Source organism: Carassius auratus, chromosome 41 (assembly GCF_003368295.1).
Source record: "Carassius auratus strain Wakin chromosome 41, ASM336829v1, whole genome shotgun sequence".
NCBI classification, from domain to species: Eukaryota; Metazoa; Chordata; class Actinopteri; order Cypriniformes; family Cyprinidae; genus Carassius; species Carassius auratus.
The window spans coordinates 2,183,539-2,194,338 of record NC_039283.1 but is presented as its reverse complement, the minus strand read 5'-3'; the positions used below and the strand labels follow the sequence as shown (position 1 = coordinate 2,194,338).

General features: G+C 34.9%; 1 protein-coding gene and 1 long non-coding RNA gene across 2 annotated transcripts in view; both read right to left on the bottom strand.

Moving 5' to 3' along the window:
- LOC113059477 (collagen alpha-6(VI) chain-like) overlaps positions 1 to 10,800 on the bottom strand; it is a 1,020,620-nt gene that overhangs the window by 336,088 nt on the left and 673,732 nt on the right.
- Positions 3,952 to 8,887, bottom strand: LOC113059573 (uncharacterized). Its single transcript, XR_003278097.1, has 4 exons — positions 8,832 to 8,887; positions 7,756 to 7,913; positions 7,516 to 7,582; positions 3,952 to 4,445 (listed from the first exon to the last, which is right to left on the bottom strand). It is a non-coding gene; the product is annotated as an uncharacterized LOC113059573 (long non-coding RNA).

Below are 10,800 nucleotides of genomic sequence, written 5' to 3'. Positions count from 1 at the left end.
TATCAGCGTGTTGATATTCTGAGGCTAAACCACTGAAGTGAGTCATTTATCCGAAAAGATTCAGACTACAGCACAATGTCAGTGTTTTCTCTTTGTGTTTGTGTGTGTGTCCTGTCTAAATGAGACTATAAGTCACAGTCTTGGGGTCATTCTCAGTACAGTATGAGACCTTGAGCACAGTCGGTTGAAAAGGCAGTGAAAGCTTTCTTTTTTCTTCTTCTTCTTTTTTTAAAAGCAATTGCTCTGGATGTCACATTGCACCTTGACATGCATCTGTGTAGTGCAGATGTGCATGACTTTCATCAGGTTTCCTGTAGCTCAAACAAGATGATGGGTTCTGTTTCCAAAGAACGCATAAAGTGATCAAATGCAATGTAAGTTATCGCTTTGATTAAAAGCATATCTGCATAATTTTAATGCATTTATTATCCCCATCCTGATAAGATATTGCACTTTAAAGGCAAGGTGGTATTATTTATATCATATTTTTATGCACAGTGGAAATTAAAAGTACATTACACAAGGAAATGAATCAAAATTGAAGATTAAAAGTCTATATATTATAGAAATAATTATACATATAAATGTAATAATAGAATTATAGATATAAACATAATAAATATATTTATTAAAATATATTTTTATTAATTAAAATTAAGTGTGGATATATATATATATATATATATATATATATATATATATATATATATATATATATATATATATATACACCAACATTTTTTTTCTATTACCTGACAGATATCCCTGAAATAGTCATCTTAAGATATAACAAAATAAAACAAGTCAGGGGAGCGTCACAACTCTTTTAGCCAATCAGAATCACTGTCTGCCTGTCAAATATTTAGCATGCTCAAGTTTGAGGGCAGGTCTGGTTGTGCTGCAGCATTTTGATAGTTAGATACAATATGTCTAGATTTATGTGTTGTGGTAGCTCCTATTGTTTGCTACAGAAGTAACATCATACATCTTTTAAATGACATGACGGGTGAATATCTGGATGATAGAGTGTTCATTTCTGGGTGACCTTTCTCTTTAAGGATATTTGCACACATATATTAAAGTGATTCTTGAGCGAAAATGTCAGGCAAAGAGAGGTAAACATGAGTCAGATGAAGGTGGATGATTAAGAAGAGAGATGGTGGCGACCCAGGGAGCGAGAGGCTAATGTAATATAGCCAAACCATAATCTCATTCTTCCTGTTTGATCTCTATGGGGGATGACGTTGCTTTAAAATAATGGAGTGATTATTATGTTGTCATTTAGTGCTCAATTAATGTCGTCCAGGATCCTGATTTCAATGAGGGGCTGTGATGATGTTACATGCTTACTGAATATTGTATGCATTCTCATCACTGGAGCTTATCAGAAAATTTAGTTTAGTCAGATTTATGTTTGGCCTTCAGATCTTAATGTGCATCTCTCTCTTTGCCTGCCCTTTTCAGCAGAGCTTTTTTGAAAGCGCACAGACACACACACACACACATACTGAAGCAATGGCACTGAAAAAATTTGTTCTCTTTCATTAACTTTCACTGCCTAAAGTGTGTTCCATTTGCAAAAAAGAACTTGAATCATTAATGCATGAGGTATTTTGACAAGAAAGCAGCCTTTCTTTTAGCGTTAGAATTAGAATGTCAAACCAAATGTGAAGTGTAAAGAGGGGTCAGAGACTGAACAAAACCCTGTTCAAGTCAAGGTTTTATTAAGCAGCGAAATTGATACCAAATTTTGCATTGCATGGCGACTGCATTGCACATATTCAAACACATTTAGTAATTCTAAAGTATTTTGAACATTATGAAAGATGAACATTTAAGGTTCAGCCAAAAATGTCATGTTGTTCCAGACCTGTTCTTCGAAATATGTAATTGGTTTTGTTCCGCTGAGGAAGAAAATTCAGACGGGACAGGTTTGAAATGACAGGATGGTGAGTAAAGGATGACACAATGCTCATTTTTGGGTGAACTATCATTTTAACCTTCTTGTTCTTTTGAGATTGTCTTCACTTTCATTATGTTTAGGATCCCAAAGATTGTAACGTTGCGTGTTTAAAAAAAATAATAGGTAAATTCATTTGACATTTAATTTTATCCTTTGGAAATCTGAATATTATAGTCATAAGTTATTAATGCCTTAACCTTCTGTTATATCATAAAGTTTACATTGTGGTATTAGCAATCTGAAGTAGTAAAAAGGATTCTGTTTGCAGTTCGTGTACATTTTACTTTATGCTTTTGATTGATCAGATTTTTGTCTTATACATTAGTCTGGATAAATGTCAAAAAATCCTGAAAAAAACAAATATCAAATTTGTGCATTATGTAGAAATGTTCTGTTCCATTTTGTGGCTGCAACAACTTGATGCATTTACATTTTATGTATCCCAAACCACCTCTTGAGGTAATCAGACTGCTGTCTATTTCATATGTGACTTGGAACGCATATACACTTGGTATTTTGATTATTTGATACAGTATAGCTGTCAAATCAGTAAAAACGCAAGTTACAAAGATTAACTACCCCTGTTGACCCCAGCAAAAACAATGCAATGAAGCAACAGGTGCAAGTGTCGGGAAAAGTCATGAATTATCAAACTATCAATGAATGTCTTGTGAAGTCAAAAGCTGCATGTTTGTAAGAAACAAATCCATCATTAGAGTGACCCTATTATGTCATGTAGCTAAACATAAACTATCTGCAAAGTTGTGAAGCCGACAGTGCACGATAGATAAAGTTATTGCCTGTCAAAAAAGAGTCGGCACTCTGTTGCCTAAATGGGTCATCAGGAATTTTAATCTTCTTCTGTTACAGCTCTACTTCACAAAGTAACACATTTGAAATAATGTCTGCCAAAGTTTTAAAACATCTTAAATAGTGGATTTGTTTCGTGAGAAAACATACAGCTTTTCACTTCACGAAATTTTAATTGGTGGATTGCAGTCGTATCAGATACTTGTGGATTTTTGTGATGTTTTTATCAGCCATTTGGACTCTCATTCTGACGGCACCCATTCACTGCTGAGGATCTATTGGTGAGCATGTAATCTAAAGCTACTTTTCTCCAAATCTGTTCTGATAAAAATCCTTGGATGGCCTGAGGGTCAGTAAACTTTCAGAATTTTTTTTTATTTTGAAGTGAACTGTTCCTTTAAATGTCATGTATGTTTTCGGGGTTTTTAAAATGGCCTTGGAGTCTCTGGAGAGAGCATGATGATTACATTTGTAATACGTTCTAGAAAATTACCTTTATAAGCTTCATCCTTCCGAGCAGATTTTAATCTGTTGCTTTAATGTGGTCAGTAGCTCACTCAAAAAAAAAAGTTGTTGAATGAACTTAAAAAAATTTGAGTAAACTTTTCCACGAAATTTAATTACATTTTCCAAACAATATCGAATTAGTTTGAAATGATTTGTTGTAATCTTGTTGTGTAAACTTAAATTATTTTAGTCAAGACAACAAGAAGAAAATTGGTCCATTCTACAAGATAAAGTTTAGCCATGCCTAATAGAGAAAGTTGTGTCAGGTTAACTACTCTGAATTTTGTCATGCCTACTATATAAAATAATGCCATGTTAACTACATTCAATTTGGTCATGTCTACTATATCTAACAATGCAATGTCAACTACAAACATTTTTGTACTGCATACTAGAAACAATTTAAATCATTACACTTATCTAACTTGACTCTACAGTTACTTCCAAATGAAAGTGAAATAATTGTGTTCTATTACATTAAAACCTTTTTACTGTATACCTATAGTCTACTGTGAAGAAAGTCAATATGTTAAGTCAATCCATTTAGTAAAAATCTGTATTTAAAACATGAGCACATTTAACCTTGAGAGTCTTCTTGCTTAAAACTGCAAATATGGCAATTAAACATGCTCATTAAGTTAAAAAATGACAATGCAAATAAAACATGAGCATATAAGAATATAACAAAATGTTATTTTATTTTGTTTTCTTAAACATGATATTAAATGTGATTGAGAGACATAATCACCTCTGCTCATCGTTCAAAAATTCAGATACAACAAAATCACATGAGCATACAAGGAAATAAAACACAGCATTCACAAAGGGATCCTCAAACACAGCACACCTAAGTGAAGAGTTTTGTTTTCTGCGCCTGTGCTTTGGCAGACAATTTACACAAGTTCAGCTCGAGAATCATTTTTTGGAGCACCTTAAAAGTGTAATGGATCTCCTGTGGATGAGTAAGATTTAAAGAGTATATTAGTCCAAGTAGCATGGCTGTAGCCAATACTACATTACCTAAACCAGAAAGCACCTCCACATCTTCCAGCACAATGCAGATATCTTCGGGGTCTTCTGTTGCATCAGCAAATTCATGCTTTACATCACAGAATCCCTAAAAGGTCTTCTTTATGTCCGCTTCGGTTCTTGCAGGGTCATCATCCTTTGAAAAAAAAAAAAAAACAGTTATTTTTATTTTAGTGAACAACTCCACTTCCACAGCACATTCAAACAGCCACGAGTCATCTTAAAACAATGCTATGGCGTTCGGTCACCAGATCACAACCCAACTCAACACCTTTGGCAGACTGTGTTCCACTTTATAATGGAAAATAATACAGTGCCTTTGTCAATATCACAACAATGAATAACTATGCTTCCTTAAAATCTCTAACTATCACTCAGTGACTGTTCGAAATTTTTAATTAATTTAGATGACATTAACAAATTACATTTATAAAATACCAGATATTCTCAAGAGCCATTGATACTTCGGTAACACTTTAGAATGATGTCCATTAGTTAATGTTAGTTAATTCATTAAGTAACATGAACAAACAATGAACAATACATTACTGTATGTATTCATCTTTGTTAATCTTAATGAAAATACAGTTATTCATTGTTAGTTCATGCTAATTCACAGTGCATTAACTAATGTTAACAAGCACAACTTTTGATTTGAATAATGCATTAGTAAATGTTGAAATTAACATCAACTAAGATTCATAAATGCTGTAGAAGGATTGTTCTTGTTTAGATCATGTTAACTAATGCAGTTAACTAATGGACCAATATTATAAAATGCTACCGTTACTTATTTCAAATCAATATTACTTATCTTTAACCAAAACTGGGCACAATTAAAACAACTGCTGACAGCACACCCCTCCCTCATTCTCTGAAAACGGTTGATACTGAGTACAAGAGTACACACACACACATATATATATATATATATATATATATATATATATATATATATATATATATATATGCATATATATATTTTTTTTGTGTGACGTGACATACGGCCAAGTATACTCAGAATTCGTGCTCTGCTTTTAACCCATCCAAGGTGAACACAGACAGCAGTGAACACACACACACACTGTGAGCACACACCCGGAGCAGTGGGCATCATTTATGCTGCGGCGCCCGGGGAGCAGTTGGGGGTTCAGAGCCTTGCTCAAGGGCACCTAAGTCGTGGTATTGAAGGTGGAGAGAGAACTGTACATGCACTACCCCCACCCACAATTCCGTCCGGCCCGAGACTCGAACTCACAATGCTTAGATTGCAAGTACGACTCTCTAATCATTAGGCCACGACTTCCCCGTGAAGCCTGGAATTAAACTGCTGTTTTCATCAGGCCAGAGGAGAACTGGCACCCAGATCAAGTAAAGTTACTCCCAAAGTTTATTTTCCATTTCTGTCACTAATTAAAGGGATAGTTCACTTTCAAATTAAATTTAGGTATGTTTTAGCTTACCTCAAGGGCATCCAAGATGTAGGTGTTTTTGTTTCCGTAGTAGTTTACATTTTTATATTTTTAGGTCAAACTGTTCTTTTCTGTGACTAATATAATGGAGGTCTATGGTCACCACCTCAAAGAGCATGCACAGAGAAGTCCAAATTAAACAATTCCCCACCGTAAGTACACATTGATGACCGAAGACACAAAACAAACGGTTTGTGTAAGAAAATGAACTGTTTATTTTGGTTTTATCTCCTGTACACAACCACATCCAACTGATCTGAGTGCACGCGCTCTGGCTTAGTCTGCGCAAGCGCGGAAAGCGCCGGAAGCGATCTCTCGTGCGTGTACATCACTCATTGTTTACTGTTTACCACACAATACACCACCAATCTGCATTGTCTGAAATATAATGCAGTAACTGTAATTATTAATTTGTTTATAACGCACCCTATAATCATTACAATTATAATAAACAACACATTACTCACTCTATTGACAGTGTGCCATTTGGTCCCTCTGGCATTGGACGTCGCCTCCAGTTTATACGTGGCAAACTAAACACAATGTGCAAAATGCTGGGTCTCAACAGTGGAGAAAACTCAGGATCTTCAATCAGGCAGGTGTGTGATGCGATACAGTCAATGTCCTCGTCGTCTTGTAGTTGTTCCATTCGTGACAACATATGCTCAGCACTTCTGTCGGCATCTCACAACACTTGCTACTAAAACACCACCAATTTTTAATATATCTCTGAGTCTTGAAGACGTGCTGCCGTAGCGGATGCTTCCATGATCGCTCCTGAGTACTTCATCTGTGTATTCTGGTTCAAATATGGCTGTGACAAATTCAACGTTGTCTGTTGATGTATTGAAATCATCTTCCATTGCAATTTCCTGTACGTATAAATATGTTTAAATCTTCACAGTGTAAGGTAACACTTCAGAAATCTCTGTGTAAACCATAGACAGTAAGTGTAAACAATGAGTGTGCTTTCCGCGCTTGCGCAGACTAAGCCAGATCGCGCACACGTCACACAACAGGAAGTAGCCTACTCGCGCCCTCACATCAGTTGGACGTGGTTGTGTACAGAAGGTAAAAACGATATAAATACTGTTTGTTTTCTTACACAAACCGCTCGTTTCGTGTCTTCGGTCATCAATGTGTACTTACGGTGGGGAATTGTTTAATTTGGACTTCTCTGTGCATGCTCTTTGAGGTGGTGACCATAGACCTCCATTATATTAGTCACAGACAAGAACAGTTTGACCTAAAAATATCAAAATTGGAAATACTGCGGAAACAAAGACACCTACATCTTGGAAGTCCTTGAGGTAAGCTAAAACATACCAAAATTTAATTTGAAAGTGAACCATCCCTTTAAGTTTTGGTTCCTTGCCACTGCCACCTTTGGCGAATGGGGATGCTTGACTGATTGCAAAGACACTATTGGAAGAGAGTTGAACTGGATGATGACATCACTGAATAATCAATGAACTGACTTTTTCTTAAAAAACAAAACAAAAACTGTCTGTTTGTTATTGTCCTCTTGCATTACCGACAAACTATTTTCCTGTTTAATTATGCTGCTTTGACAATGTGTATTGTGTAAAGTGCTATATAAATAAAGGTGAATTGAATTGACTATATATATATAAGAAAGTGTCTCTGCTTTTGAATTGAAAAACATGTCACGTCTTTTGCAAGGTCAAGTTTGTTATTACTTGTGATAACTGTTTGTAATGAAAAAGAACTCACCAAATACTCCATATTCATCTTCATTCAGGTAGATGCATAGCCCCTTGAGAATGCACTCTTGCTTGGTCTCCATGGTGGCATTATAAGAAAACACACAAAACATTTTTTCAAGTTTCTGATATTCATACATGACACCCTCCAATACACATCTCTGAGCCATTATGCATTACAGAGCACTATATCAATAGCTTGTATTAAAAAGCAATTTATAAAAAAACTGAAAAAAAATAAAAATACTACCTGAGACATTGGCAGCATCACATCTTGAATCTTTTTTCTAAACACTCCACCCTTTTTTGGTAAACACTTTTAGCAGATCATCAGAGAACAGATCCAGTTTGGACATGAATTTTGGAGTGTAAAGGAAGGGTTGTGATCCGATGAAATTCATCATTTATCTGAAGACATAAGTTACAGAGGTCTTTTTTTATGGGCAATTCAGCAAAGACAAAAAAGGTTAAAATGCTACAAAGAAAACAAAATATTTAGTACAGGGTCAGAGTGACAACTTATGACAGAAATCATTTTCGATTATTCCTCTTGATATATTAATCGCAAGTAACAGAATAACATTAACTTACACATACAAGCGCTTGGGGAAACAAAACGTTATTAGCTGACTACACAGACATAATGTCGGTCCATGACCATAATCTAGCTAGCAGAAGAAATGCAAAAACTCCACTTACAATTACTGAAGCAGCGAAATGTAATACTTACGTCGCTAAAACACTATTTGTTGTTTAAGACGAGAGACTCCGTGAACGCGGTGAATTCAGTCACGAGCACGTGAACTTAACAAGCGTGACTAATCTAAAGCCTTCGATTGGCTGCTGTGCGCTTTGATTGGCATCTCAATCGTTTTAACAATGACAAGCAATAAATTAAATATAGATGAGGAAGACCTAAAATATACATTTGTAACTTTGTCACCCTAACAACAGCTGAATGCAGAGTAAGAATTTGAAATCCTAGGGGACAATTTGGCAATTTCTAATTAATCGGGCGTGTCTTATGGCCCTGGTTTTATACATTAATTCATGGTACTGAAGGGTTTTCTGTTCTCTCTTGTTCCGCGATTCTTCATTTTAACGTTATTTGATACTTTTAGGGAAAAAAGAAAGTCTGCACCACGTGCTGAATCCAGAAACCTAACATCAGCTACAAACGACACACTTAAGAGCTATTTTCATACAGTGCTTATAAAAAATAACTTTCTGGTATGCAACAAGATATTAAGAAAGCATATGTTTATTAGTTTGTTAATTAAATAAAATTAGATGGACGGTGATAGATAAGAAAAAAAGGCCACTTACCCAACTCACATGTTCGCTGCTGAGCAATCCATCTGCATCAGTTTCCGTTGATGACGTGCATCCGGTTAAGACGAACAAAAAATATTCTTGTTGACTCAATTAAAAAAAATGTTGTAAACCTAATTTTTTGAAAATTACATTGTTTCTGTTAAATATAATTAAGTTGACACCATTTTTACAAAGAGTTATGTTGTATGTGCTCATGTTAATTAATTAAATTGAACAAAGAGCAAAAATCATTTTTTTGAGTGTATATATTAACACCCATCAATGCACGTGGCACAGTGCAATCTTGAGGTACACTAATCAGATGAAATGCCTATAAAACAGTCACATCTGCCCTTGTACAGAACGTGGAGCATGTCTCTTTGTTTCACTTATCTCAGAATAAATCCTTGTAATGTGTAATTCTGAACTTGAATTAAGCCACTGAAGTGTCCACCAGGTCATTCATGTAATCATGGGAATGGTAGTGTCTCATCAACATACAAATCATCCTTTACTTTTGGTTCTGATAGCTATCTGCACACCTCTCAACCCTCTCTCTCTCTCTCTCTCTCTCTCTCTCTCTCTTTCAAACTCCATCTTGCTTATTCATTCCTAATACATCTCTGGCCACAGAAGGAAGAAGCGGCTATGCATCATTCAAAGGAACCCTTGAAGGCAGAGACTATAATAGACTCATTTCCAGCATTTAGGCATGTACAGTCATTGTGATGGGCTATTTAGGAGTGATGAAGCCGCAGTGGGGGCCACATTTCACTGTAATGAAGAGATTTGGAGAGTCTGTGTGTCTTGCTGTGTTGTTGAATGAACATTGTGTCTCTGAATTTAAAACGCACAGTAATTGCAGGGTTAGACCAACTTCCAGGGTTTGTTTTCCCAGTTCAGGTCATTGCACATCATATATATATATATAACCAAATCCACAAACCAAAATCCTTTTGTGCCTAGATTTTTTTTGTGTGTGTGTGCCTTTTTCGATTTTTTAGAATAGTAGCCCTCAATAGTAATTCAGATATGTATGAATTTACATGAACTTAAAGGGACATTCCAGGGAAAAATTATACATTCTCTCATTGGTACATTGGGGAAAAGAGACTGATAGCTACTTACATAACTGTCATTTTCATGTCAAAAAGGTAGGTTACTCCAAGCAAAATGATTACTCTCAACCTATTCAATAAATGACCCTCAAATCTTTATATTTCCCCTTAATAAGTTTTTCTATAGCAATAGCATGTAGGAAACCATCAGGTTGAAAAGCTAGGCTTTTGTTTATTGGGCTTACAATATAGAAAAAGTAGTCATTTTTATTTATTACTGAGGCAACAGTTTTCTGTGAAGACTCAAATAAACAAAAGACTGTGAAACAGAGTGACTTTATGTATAACATATTTAATCTGAATCTGTCTAATATAGAATCTGTGATGTACAACCTCATTTTCAATTTATATTAAATTCCAGTTCTATTTTGACCAAGTTGTTAGACATTTTCAAAGACACATAAAAGCTTTGAGCACAGCGAAGAGTAAAAGTTGTCGTTATTTGCTTAAATTTTTTTAAAATAAGCTAAACATATATTAACTTATTATGTGTACTGATGCTTTAAAAGCAAGTAAAGAACACTTGCTCTCATGAAGAAAACACTGCAGGAAGACGTTCAAAATCAAAAAAGTAAATCAAAAAGTGCCATAATTTCCTTGGTGGGAAAGTAAGAAGTAATAATCATAAATGTAAATATTTTTATTTAATAATAAACTCTAATAGCGTAAAACATTACATGTCCATCCAGTTTTGTCAAATTATACTGAAAAAATATATATAGTCATTATATATCTGAAGTGCAGTGTTGTTTGTATTTATTTATTTATTTTATGTAGTTTACATAATGCAAATAACAACAACAACTAATGTACTAATGTTCCAAATGCATGTGACCCCTGCCATGAGACATAAGAGGTGGTCA